The 12,531-nt window shown below is 42.2% G+C and overlaps 1 non-coding gene across 1 annotated transcript; it reads right to left on the bottom strand.

Annotated features, from left to right (window-relative positions):
- Positions 1-412: 412 nt before the first annotated feature.
- LOC140288118 (U5 spliceosomal RNA) lies at positions 413-526 on the bottom strand. Its single transcript, XR_011912011.1, has one exon. It is a non-coding gene; the product is annotated as a U5 spliceosomal RNA (small nuclear RNA).
- Between the last annotated feature and the right edge of the window lie 12,005 nt (positions 527-12,531).

A 12,531-nucleotide genomic window follows, 5' to 3' on the forward strand; every position in this document is an offset into this window, starting at 1 on the left:
ATCTCTGAAGAGGTGATTTAATTCTCCACAGAGATTACATTTCCTGCCATTTGGACACTCTCCAAAAGTTTGCCCAATTTCTCTGCTCTTCCCACATAACACCTTGGTACAAGCCTCAACCAGGTGCCCATGCTCACCACACTTGCGGCAGAACTTGGGCTGCCCCTGGTAGTGGATGTAACCTCGGTTTTCAAGGTGGCCAGAGTGTCGCCCACCCGCTGCACTGAGCACTCTTCAGCCCTTTTAAATGGTATAACTTTGCACTCCCGCACGCTCCAGCAAGCACCATTCAAGCAACAACTTTGCACTCCAGCTTCGAACATCGGCACAGTCGCAACAAGTAAGGCGACTCTACTCAGAGAAGTCACTCTGCACAGTAAGAAGATTTCTTTTGCACAGACAGAAAGGGCTTCACCCGCAAAGGTAAAGCCTGCCAAAAATAGAAACAACTCATTAGTGCTGCTCTCCACAGAAATCTTTAGTAAAAGGCGAAAGACTTGTACGTTATGAAGAGAAACCAGAGTACGATTATCCGTCACTGCGGGAGCAGGGCATCAGGCTAGTTGGCATAGCCACCTTCCCCATGGTGAGCTTTGCTTGGTTGAGACGCTTGCTCCCCCCCCCCTTGCTCCTCGGCTGACCAACTAGGAACAATCGGGCCCTATTCGATGGCTGCCTTGTCTTTTACTCTGTGCAAAAGACAAGGCAGCAACAAAAACACCACGAGAATCCCGTATTGAGGCTTTGTTCTGATCGCTCATTCGGTGTCGCGTTTCTTTCAAGCAATTCTCCCGGTTAGCCCACACTCGGCTCGCTCCCATAGCCGTGTTAAAGTCTACTTCGCATTCACTCTCTTTTCTCAGCAGACTCTTGGGATTTTATCTATAAAATGAATTCCTTCACTCAAACTATGTGAAAACTGCTTTGTCCTTAATATTTACCATGTCTAGAAAGATTTAAACAAAAAAAACAACGTTGTACTTTGCAGTAAAAGAAAGAGCAAATCTAAAGTTTCAGGAATCCGAGAATAAGCTTACTTTCATGAGTTCTTCACAATTTCGGATTTTGCTATAAAATGAATTCCTTCACTCAAACTAAATTAAAACTGCTAAACCGCTAATCTGTTATATGTAAGGCAGATGTCAAATTCACCGAAATAGGATCAAAGGGTATTCGGCCAATCGAGCTGTAGCAGCTTCGATAAAAGAGTATAAGTTGAAGAGTTTGTGAATAAAGGTGTGCGCACACATAGTGTGCTGTACGAAAATAGGCAGGGAGCAATGCCGGCTGGGGTATATGTTCTTGTATGTTGTCTGACTGTTTGATTTGAATGTGTTGTGTAAGTGTCCTGTTGAATGTTACATGTTTGGGCTTTGACACGCTTCACTGTGGTTGTTAACTGTGTGGTGTGTCCTGAAATGTTATATGTTTGGGCTGTGTGACATGCTTAATGCTTGTCAGTAGCTACCCACTTATTCATATATAGCAACTGACAACATAAGAAGTCCGGACATACTTTGATAGTAGTTGTAGAAGTATCCTTATTGATAATAGATCACTAATTCATAGTGATAGAACAGTAGATGAACAGGTGCTTGCACATGTCTCACGAAAATAAAATGGGTGTATGATTGCTGACGGCAGAGCAATACTGCCAAACTTATGAGTTCTTGTGGCAAACTTGATTCAGTGTCTTGACGTGTATACGCTGTTTCGCTGACTTGATTGTCACAAGAAACAAAGTGTGTTTGATAAGATCCGACCATTTTATTACGGGAGGATCAGTATGTATGGATTCTGATGTGACTGATAAACCCATTCGTATCTTAAGCATAATCTAATACGTGAGACAACGCCCTGGCACACGATAAAAAAAAAAAAAGAGAGAGAGCGGTTTTGTGTCCCCACAGTCCATAATGTAGAAAAGAGAGAAAAAAGCCTTTCTGATTTGGTGTGTGTGCTCATAGTGCAGAGTGTAGAGAAAAGAAAGCCGTTTTGGTGTCACGGGTGTTGTGACTTACACACACACATTTCTAAATTGAGAAAGGAAATTATTTTAGAGGAAGCACTAGAGTTTAGATCCCACATTTGTTGATAGGCATTCATTTATTTCTTCACTTCTGATGAAGTTTCAACAATAAACAACAAACTTTGTATTATGAGAAAGAACCAGACTCATTCTTCAGGAATCCGAAAATAAGCACGAATTCGGATTCTCCTATAAAACGAATTAATTAACTCAAACCAAGTTAAGACTGCTTTGTCCTTCATATTTATTCATGTCTAATCAAGTTTCAATGATAAACAACGTTGTACTTTGTAGAATGAGAAAGAACTTCTTCAGCAATAAGCATCTCTCGACATATGACGAAATACAGATTTTGCTATAAAATTAATTCCTTCTATCAGCCTGACTTAAAACTGTTTGTCCTCCTTATTTATCCACTTCAAATCAAGTTTCAACAATTAAAAAAAAATTGTAGTTTGAGAAAGAACAACTTAATCTTCAGCAATCAGTATAAAAAGAGGTGCAAATGCCAACCATACATACCTAAAAGGTGGAGCGGAAGTATTCAGCTGCAAGTAGGTGTGAATGTTCGACCATAATTTGTAAAAAGTGGGTAAGAAAAGGTTCGAATGCCCGACTATATATTAACAAAAGCGGGAGGAGAGGTCTTCGGATGAGAGTGGGTGAGAATTTCCAACCATAATCTATAAAATACGGTGAAAAAAAATATGTGAATGCCTCATAGAACACTAAAAGCGGAAGTGTTCGGCTGCAAGAAGGTGTGAATGTCCGACTATATTTGGTGAAAAGCAGGTGAAGCAAGGTCTGAATGCCCAACCTTACATCATCAAAAGCGAGATCAGAGGTGTTTGGCTGCAAGAAGGCCATAGTTTGCCAAAAGCGGGTAAGGTGCAAATGACCGACTAAATATCAACAAAAGTGGGGGCGGAGGTCTTCGGATGCAAGTGGGTGTGAATATCCCACCATACAAGTATGGTGGAGAGGAAGCTGTGAATGGCCGACCATAGTAAAAGGCGGGTGAGAGAAGGTGCGAATGTCAAACCATACATAATCAAAACAGGGAGCGGAGGTGTTCTGCTGTAAGAAGGTGTGAATGTCCAACCATAGTTGGTAAAAAGCGGGTAAGAAAAGGTTGAAATACCCGACTGTACACAATCAATAGCGGGAGCGGAGTTGTTCGGCTACTAAAAGGTGTGAAAGTCCGACCATGGTTTGTAAAAAGCGGGTAAGAAAAGGTGCGAATGCCCGACAATGTATGATCAAAAGAGGGAGTGGAGGTTTTCGGCTGCAAGAAGGTCTGAATGTCCAACCATAATTTGTAAAAACCGGGGAAGAAAAGGCTAGAAAGCCCGACTATTCACCATCAAAAGTGGGAGCGGAGGTGTTCAGCTGCAAGACGGTCTGAATGTCCATCAATAATTGCTAGAAAACATGAAAGAAAATTTTCGAATATCAAACTGCACATGATCATAAGCGGGAGAGGAGGTGTTCAGTTGCAAGAAGGTGTGAATGTCTACCCATAATTACTGAAAAATGGGTAAGAAAAGGTGCGAATGCCTAACCATACATCATCAAAAGAGGGAGCGGAGGTGTTCCGCTGTAAGACGGTGTGAATGTCCGACCATAGATGGTAAAAAGCAGGTAAGAAAAGGTTAAATTACCCGACTGTACACAATCAAAAGAGGGAGCGGAGTTGTTCAGCTAAGAGAAGGTGTGAAAGTCCGACCTTGGTTTGTAAAAAGCGGGTAAGAAAAGGTTCGTATGCCCGAATATACACCATCAAAAGCGGAAGCGGAGGTGTTCGGCTGCAAGATATTGTGAACGTCCGACCAAAGTTTGTAAAAAGCAGTTAAGAAAAGGTTTGAATATCTAACCAAACATAATCAAAAGCGGGAGCAGAGCTGTTCGACTGGAAGTAGGTGTGAATGTCAGATCATAATTTGCAAAAAGCTGATGAGAAAGGGTGAGAATGCCCGACTATACACCATCAAATGCGGTAGCGAGTTGTTCGGCTGTGAGTAGGTGTGAATCTCCAACCATAATTGCTGAAAAATGTGTTAGAAAAGGTAAAATGCCGGTCCATACATAATCAAAATCGGGAGAGGTGGTGTTCAGCTGCAAGAAGCTCTAAATGTCCATCAATAATTGCTAGAAAACATGAAAGAAAATTTTCGAAAATCAAACCACACATGATCATAAATGGGAGAGGAGGTGTTCAGCTGCAAGAAGGTGTGAATGTCCACCCATAATACCTGAAAAATGGGTAAAAAAAAGGTGCGAATGCCCAACCATACATCATCAAAAGCAGGAGTGCATGTGTTCGGCTACAAGAAGGTGTGAACGTCCAACCAAAGTTTGTAAAAAGCAGTTAAGAAAAGGTTAGAATATCCAACCATACATAATCAAAAGCAGGAGCAGAGCTGTTCGACTGCAAGTAGGTGTGAATGTCAGATCATAATTTGCAAAAAGCTGATGAGAAAGGGTGAGAATGCCCGACTATACACCATCAAATGCGGGAGCGGAGTTGTTCGGCTGTGAGTAGGTGTGAACCCTAATTGCTGAAAAATGTGTTAGAAAAGGTAAGAATGCCGGTCCATGCATCATCAAAAGCGAGAGAGGTTGTGTTCGGCTGCAAGTAGGTGTGAATGTCCAGCCATAATTACTCACAAACGGGTAAGAAAAGGTAGTATTGCCAGACCATATATGATCAAAACAGGGAGCGGAGGTGGTTCAGCTGCAAGAAGGTTTGAATGTCCGACTAAAGTTCAAATATATTAACAAAAGCGGGAGGAGAGGTCTTCGGATGAGAGTGGTTGAAAATTTCCAACCATAATGTATAAAATGCGGTGAAAAAAAGGTGTGATAGAACACTAAAAGGTGGAGCGGAAGTGTTCGGCTGCAAGAAGGTGTGAATGTCCGACTATATTTGGTGAAAAGCAGGTGAAGCAAGGTCTGAATGCCCAACCTTACATCATCAAAAGCGAGATCAGAGGTGTTTTGGCTGCAAGAAGGCCATAGTTTGCCAAAAGCGGGTAAGGTGCGAATGTCCCGACTAAATATCAACAAAATTTGGGGCGGAGGTCTTCGGATGCAAGTGTGTGTGAATGTCCGACTATATTTGGTGAAAAGCAGGTGAAGCAAGGTCTGAATGCCCAACCTTACATCATCAAAAGCGAGATCAGAGGTGTTTGGCTGCAAGAAGGCCATAGTTTGCCAAAAGCGGGTAAGGTGCGAATGACCGACTAAATATCAACAAAAGTGGGGGCGGAGGTCTTCGGATGCAAGTGGGTGTGAATATCCCACCATACAAGTATGGTGGAGAGGAAGCTGTGAATGGCCGACCATAGTAAAAGGCGGGTGAGAGAAGGTGCGAATGTCAAACCATACATAATCAAAACAGGGAGCGGAGGTGTTCTGCTGTAAGAAGGTTGTGAATGTCCAACCATAGTTGGTAAAAAGCGGGTAAGAAAAGGGTTAAAATACCCGACTGTACACAATCAATAGCGGGAGCGGAGTTGTTCGGCTACTAAAAGGTGTGAAAGTCCGACCATGGTTTGTAAAAAGCGGGTAAGAAAAGGTGCGAATGCCCGACAATGTATGATCAAAAGAGGGAGTGGAGGTTTTCGGCTGCAATAAGGTCTGAATGTCCAACCATAATTTGTAAAAACCGGGGAAGAAAAGGCTCGAAAGCCCGACTATACACCATCAAAAGTGGGAGCGGAGGTGTTCAGCTGCAAGACGGTCTGAATGTCCATCAATAATTGCTAGAAAACATGAAAGAAAATTTTCGAATATCAAACTGCACATGATGATAAGCGGGAGAGGAGGTGTTCAGCTGCAAGAAGGTGTGAATGTCTACCCATAATTACTGAAAAATGGGTAAGAAAAGGTGCGAATGCCTAACCATACATCATCAAAAGAGGGAGCGGAGGTGTTCCGCTGTAAGACGGTGTGAATGTCCGACCATAGATGGTAAAAAGCGGGTAAGAAAAGGTTAAATTACCCGACTGTACACAATCACAAAGAGGGAGCGGAGTTGTTCAGCTAAGAGAAGGTGTGAAAGTCCGACCTTGGTTTGTAAAAAGCGGGTAAGAAAAGGTTCGTATGCCCGAATATACACCATCAAAAGCGGAAGCGGAGGTGTTCGGCTGCAAGATATTGTGAACGTCCGACCAAAGTTTGTAAAAAGCAGTTAAGAAAAGGTTCGAAGTATCTAACCAAACATAATCAAAAGCGGGAGCAGAGCTGTTCGACTGGAAGTAGGTGTGAATGTCAGATCATAATTTGCAAAAAGCTGATGAGAAAGGGTGAGAATGCCCGACTATACACCATCAAATGCGGTAGCGGAGTTATTCGGCTGTGAGTAGGTGTGAATCTCCAACCATAATTGCTGAAAAATGTGTTAGAAAAGGTAAAAATGCCGGTCCATACATCATCAAAATCGGGAGAGGTGGTGTTCAGCTGCAAGAAGGTCTAAATGTCCATCAATAATTGCTAGAAAACATGAAAGAAAATTTTCGAAAATCAAACCACACATGATCATAAGTGGGAGAGGAGGTGTTCAGCTGCAAGAAGGTGTGAATGTCCACCCATAATACCTGAAAAATGGGTAAAAAAAAGGTGCGAATGCCCAACCATACATCATCAAAAGCAGGAGTGCATGTGTTCGGCTACAAGAAGGTGTGAACGTCCAACCAAAGTTTGTAAAAAGCAGTTAAGAAAAGGTTCGAATATCCAACCAAACATAATCAAAAGCGGGAGCAGAGCTGTTCGACTGCAAGTAGGTGTGAATGTCAGATCATAATTGCTGAAAAATGTGATAGAAAAGACTAGAATGCCGGACAATACATCATCAAAAGCGGGAGAGGTGGTTTTTCGGCTGCAAGTAGGTGTGAATGTCCAGCCATAATTACTCACAAACGGGGGAAGAAAAGGTAGTATTTCCAGACCACACATGATCAAAACAGGGAATGGAGGTGGTTCAGCTGCAAGGTGTGAATGTCTGACTAAAGTTTGTAAAAACCGTGTAAGACAAGGGGCGAATGCCCGACAATGTATGATCAAAAGAGGGAGCGGAGGTTTTTGGTTGCAAGGTCTGAATGTCCAACCATAATTTTAAAAAATCGGGGAAGAAAAGGCTCGAAAGCCCGACTATACACCATCAAAAGCGGGAGCAGAGGTGTTCAGGTGCAAGAAGGTCTGAATGTCCGACCAATAATTACTGAAAAATGGGTAAGAAAAGGTGCGAATGCCAAATCATACATCATCAAAAGCAGGAGCGGATGTGTTCGGCTACAAGAAGGTTTGAATGTCCAACCATAGTAAGTAATAGGTGGGTAAGAAAAGGCTCGAATGCCCGACTATACACCATCAAAAGCGGAAGCGGAGGTGTTCGGCTGCAAGACGGTGTGAACGTCCAACCAAAGTTTGTAAAAAGCATTAAGAAAATGTTCGAATATCCAACCAAACATAATCAAAAGCGGGAGCAGAGCTGTTCGACTGCAAGTAGGTGTGAATATCAGATCATAATTTGCAAAAAGCTGATGAGAAAGGGTGAGAATGCCCGACTATACACTATCAAATGTGGGAGCGGAGGTGTTCGTCTGTGAGTAGGTGTGAATGTCCGACCATAATTGCTGAAAAATGTGTTAGAAAAGGTAAGAATGCCGGACCATATATCATCAAAAGCGGGAGAGGTTGTGTTCGGCTGCAAGAAGGTGTGAATGTCCAGCCATAATTACTCACAAACGGGTAAGAAAAGGTACTATTGCCAGACCATATTTGATCAAAACAGGGAGCGGAGGTGGTTCAGCTGCAAGAAGGTTTGAATGTCCGACTAAAGTTTGTAAAAAGCGGGTAAGACAAGGTGTGAATGCCCGACAATGTATGATCAAAAGAGGAGCGGAGGTTTTCGGCTGCAAGAAGGTCTGAATGTCCACCCATAATTACTGAAAAATGGGTAAGAAAAGGTGCGAAAGCCCAACCGCACATGATCATAAGTGGATGAGAAGGTGTTCGACTGCAAGTAGGTGTGAATGTAAGATCATAATTTGTAAAAAGCGGGTAAGAAAAGGTAAGAATGCCCAACCATAAATTATCAAAAGCGGCAGCAGAGTTTCGGCTGGTATTTATCAATGTCTAGATAGATTTCAACAAAAAACAACGTTGTACTTTGCAGTAAAAGAAAGTGCAAATCAAAAGTTTTAGGAATCCGAGAATAAGCTTATTTTCATGAGTTCTGCACGATTTCGGATTTTATGTATAAAATGAATTTCTTCACGCAAACTAAGTTAACACTGCTTTGTCCTTCATATGTACCCATTTCTACATATATTTCAAGCATAAACTTCCTCATATTACCCTGAATGAGAAAGAGCCACACTTGTGATTAAGCCATACCTCCCTTTTGAGGAGTTCTGCATGATTTCGGATTTTATCTATAAAATTAATTCCTTCACTCAAACTATGTTAAAACGGCTTTTACCTTCATATTTATCAATGTCTCGATAGATTTAAACAAAAAAACAACGTTGTACTTTGCAATAAAAGAAAGAGCAAATCAAAAGTTTTAGGAATCCGAGAATAAGCTTATTTTCATGAGTTCTGCACGATTTCGGATTTTATGTATAAAATGAATTCATTCACTCAAACCAAGTTAAAACTGCTTTTTCCTTCATATTTATCAATGTCTAGATCGACTTCAACAAAGAACAACATTGTATTTTGCAGTAGAAGAAAGAGCAAAACTGAAGGATCAGGAATCCGAGAATAAGCTTATTTTCTTATGGGCAAGTGGGAACTGCTTTGTCCTTCATATTTATCAATGTGTAGATGGATTTCAACTTCTTCTACTGCAAAGTCCAATGTTTTTCTTTGTTGAAGTCGATCTAGATATTGATGAATATGGAAGGACAAAGCAGTTTTAACTTGGTTTGAGCAAAGCAATTCATTTTATAGCAAAATCCGAAATCGTGCAGAACTCATTAAAGCAGGCTTATACTCGGATTCCTGAAACTTTAGATTTGCTCTTTCTTTTACTGCAAAGTACAACGTTGTTTTTTTGTTTAAATATTTCTAGACATGGTAAATATGAAGGACAAATTAGTTTTAACATAGTTTGAGTGAAGTAATGCATTTTACAAGCAAAATCCCAAATCATGCAGAACTCACGAAATGCTTTTTCTCGCTTTTCACTGCTTTTTACAAACTTTGGTCGGACGTTCACACCTTCTTGCATCCGAACACCTCCGCTTCCGCTTTTGATGATGTATATTCGGGCATTCGAACCTTTTTTTACCCGCTTTTTACAAACCATTGTCGGACTTTCACACCTTCTTGCAGCCGAACACCACCTCTCCCGCTTTTGATGATGTATGGTCCAGTATTCTTACCTTTTCTAACACATTTTTCAGCAATTATGGTCGGACATTCACACCTACTCACAGCTGGACACCTCCGCTCCCGCTTTTGATGATGTATAGTCGGGCTTTCGAGCCTTTTCTTACCCGGTTTTTACAAATTATGGTTGGACATTCAGACCTTGCAGCCGAACACCTCCGCTCTCTCTTTTGATCATACATTGTTGGGCATTCGCACCTTGTCTTACCCGCTTTTTACAAACTATAGTCAGACATTCACACCTTGCAGCTGAACCTCCGCTCCCTGTTTTGATCATGTATGGTCTGGCAATACTACCTTTTCTTCCCCCGTTTGTGAGTAATTATGGCTGGACATTCACACCTACTTGCAGTCGAACAGCTCTGCTCCCGCTTTTGATTATGTTTGGTTGGATATTCGAACCTTTTCTTACCCGCTTTTTACAAACCATGGTCGGACTTTCACACCTTCTTGTAGCCGAACAACTCCGCTCCCGCTATTGATTGTGTACAGTCGGGTATTTTAACCTTTTCTTACCCGCTTTTTACCAACTATGGTCGGACATTCACACCGTCTTACAGCGGAACACCTCCGCTCCCGCTTTTTATGGTGTATAGTCGGGCATTCGAACCTTTTCTTACCCGCTATTTACAAACTATGGTAGGACATTCAAACCTTCGTGTATCCGAAAACCTCCGCTCTCTCTTTTGATCATACATTGTCGGACATTCGCACCTTTTCTTACCCGCTTTTTACAAACTTTAGTCGAACAATCACACCTTTTTGCAGCCGAACACAGTTTTTTGCAGCCGAATTTGGGCATTCGAACCTTTTCATACCCACTTTTTACCAACTATGGTCGGACATTCACACCGTCTTACAACGGAACACCTCCGCTCCCTCTTTTGATGGTGTATATTCGGGCATTCGAACCTTTTCTTACCCGCTTTTTACAAACTATGCTCGGACATTCAAACCTTCTTGTAGCCGAACACATCCACTCGTGCTTTTGATGATGTATGGTATGGCATTCGAACCTACTTGTTGCCCGCTTTTCATTTCGGACTGTCACACCTTCTTGTAGCCGAACACATCCGCTCCCGCTATTGATTGTGTACAGTCGGGTATTTTAACCTTTTCTTACCCGCTTTTTACCAAGTATGGTCGGACATTCACACCTTCGTACAGCGGAACACCTCCGCTCCCTCTTTTGATGGTGTATGTTCGGGCATTCAAACCTTTTCTTACCCGCTTTTTCCAAACTATGGTCGGCTATTCACAGCTTCCTCTCCGCCATACTTGTATGGTTGGATATTCACACCCACTTACATCCGAAAACCTCCGCCCCAAATTTTGTTGATATTTAGTCGGACATTCGCACCTTACCCGCTTTTGGCAAACTATGGCCTTCTTGCAGCCAAACAACTCTGATCTTGCTTTTGATGATGTAAGGTTGGGCATTCAGACCTTGCTTCACCTGCTTTTCACCAAATATAGTCGGACATTCACACCTTCTTGCAGCCGAACACTTCCGCTTTTAGTGTTCTATGAGGCATTCACATATTTTTTTTCACCGTATTTTATAGATTATGGTTGGAAATTCTCACCCACTCTCATCCGAAGACCTCTCCTCCCGCTTTTGTTAATATATAGTCGGGCATTCGAACCTTTTCTTACCCACCTTCTTGCAGCCGAACACTTCCGCTCCACCTTTTAGTGTTCTATCACACCTTTTTTTTCACCGCATTTTATACATTATGGTTGGAAATTTTCAACCACTTTCATCCGAAGACCTCTCCTCCCGCTTTTGTTAATATATTTGAACTTTAGTTTGACATTCAAACCTTCTTGCAGCTGAACCACCTCCGCTCCCTGTTTTGATCATATATGGTCTGGCAATACTACCTTTTCTTACCCGTTTGTGAGTAATTATGGCTGGACATTCACACCTACTTGCAGCCGAACACAACCTCTCTCGCTTTTGATGATGTATGGACCGGCATTTTTACCTTTTCTAACACATTTTTCAGCAATTATGGTCGGAGATTCACACCTACTCACAGCCGAACAACTCCGCTCCCGCATTTGATGATGTATAGTCGGGCATTCTCACCCTTTCTCATCAGCTTTTTGCAAATTATGATCTGACATTCACACCTACTTGCAGTCGAACAGCTCTGCTCCCGCTTTTGATTATGTTTGGTTGGATATTCGAAACTTTTCTTCACTGCTTTTTACAAACTTTGGTCGGACGTTCACACCTTCTTGCAGCCGAACACCTCCGCTTCCGCTTTTGATGGTATATATTCGGGCATTCGCACCTTTTCTTACCCACTTTTTACAAACCATGGTCAGACTTTCACACCTTCTTGTAGCCGAACAACTCCGCTCCCGCTATTGATTGTGTACAGTCGGGTATTTTAACCTTTTCTTACCCGCTTTTTACCAACTATTGTTGGACATTCACACCGTCTTACAGCGGAACACCTCCGCTCCCTCTTTTGATGGTGTATGTTCGGGCATTCGAACCTTTTCTTACCCATTTTTTAAAAACTATGATCGGACATTCACACCTTCTTGCAGCTGAACACCTCCTCTCCCGCTTATGATGATGTGTGGTTTGATATCGAAAATTTTCTTTCATGTTTTCTAGCAATTATTGATGGACATTCAGACTTTCTTGCAGCTGAACACCTCCGCTCCCGCTTTTGATGATGTATAGTCGGGCTTTCGAGCCTTTTCTTCCCCGGTTTTTACAAAATTGTTGTTGGACATTCAGACCTTCTTGCAGCCGAAAACCTCCGCTCCCTCTTTTGATCATACATTGTCGGGCATTCGCACCTTCTCTTACCCGCTTTTTACAAACCAGGGTCGGACTTTCACACCTTTTAGTAGCCGAACAACTCCGCTCCCGCTATTGATTGTGTACAGTCGGGTATTTTCACCTTTTCTTACCCGCTTTTTACCAACTATGGTCAGACATTCACACCTTCTTACAGTGGAACACCTCCGCTCCCTCTTTTAATGGTGTATGTTCGGGCATTCTAACCTTTTCTTACCCGCTTTTTACAAACTATGGTCGGACATTAAAACCTTCTTGTAGCCGAACACATCCACTCCTGCTT

Source organism: Leuresthes tenuis, unplaced genomic scaffold, assembly GCF_036924035.1.
Source record: "Leuresthes tenuis unplaced genomic scaffold, fLeuTen1.0.hap1 SCAF_232, whole genome shotgun sequence".
In the NCBI taxonomy this organism is placed as follows: domain Eukaryota; kingdom Metazoa; phylum Chordata; class Actinopteri; order Atheriniformes; family Atherinopsidae; genus Leuresthes; species Leuresthes tenuis.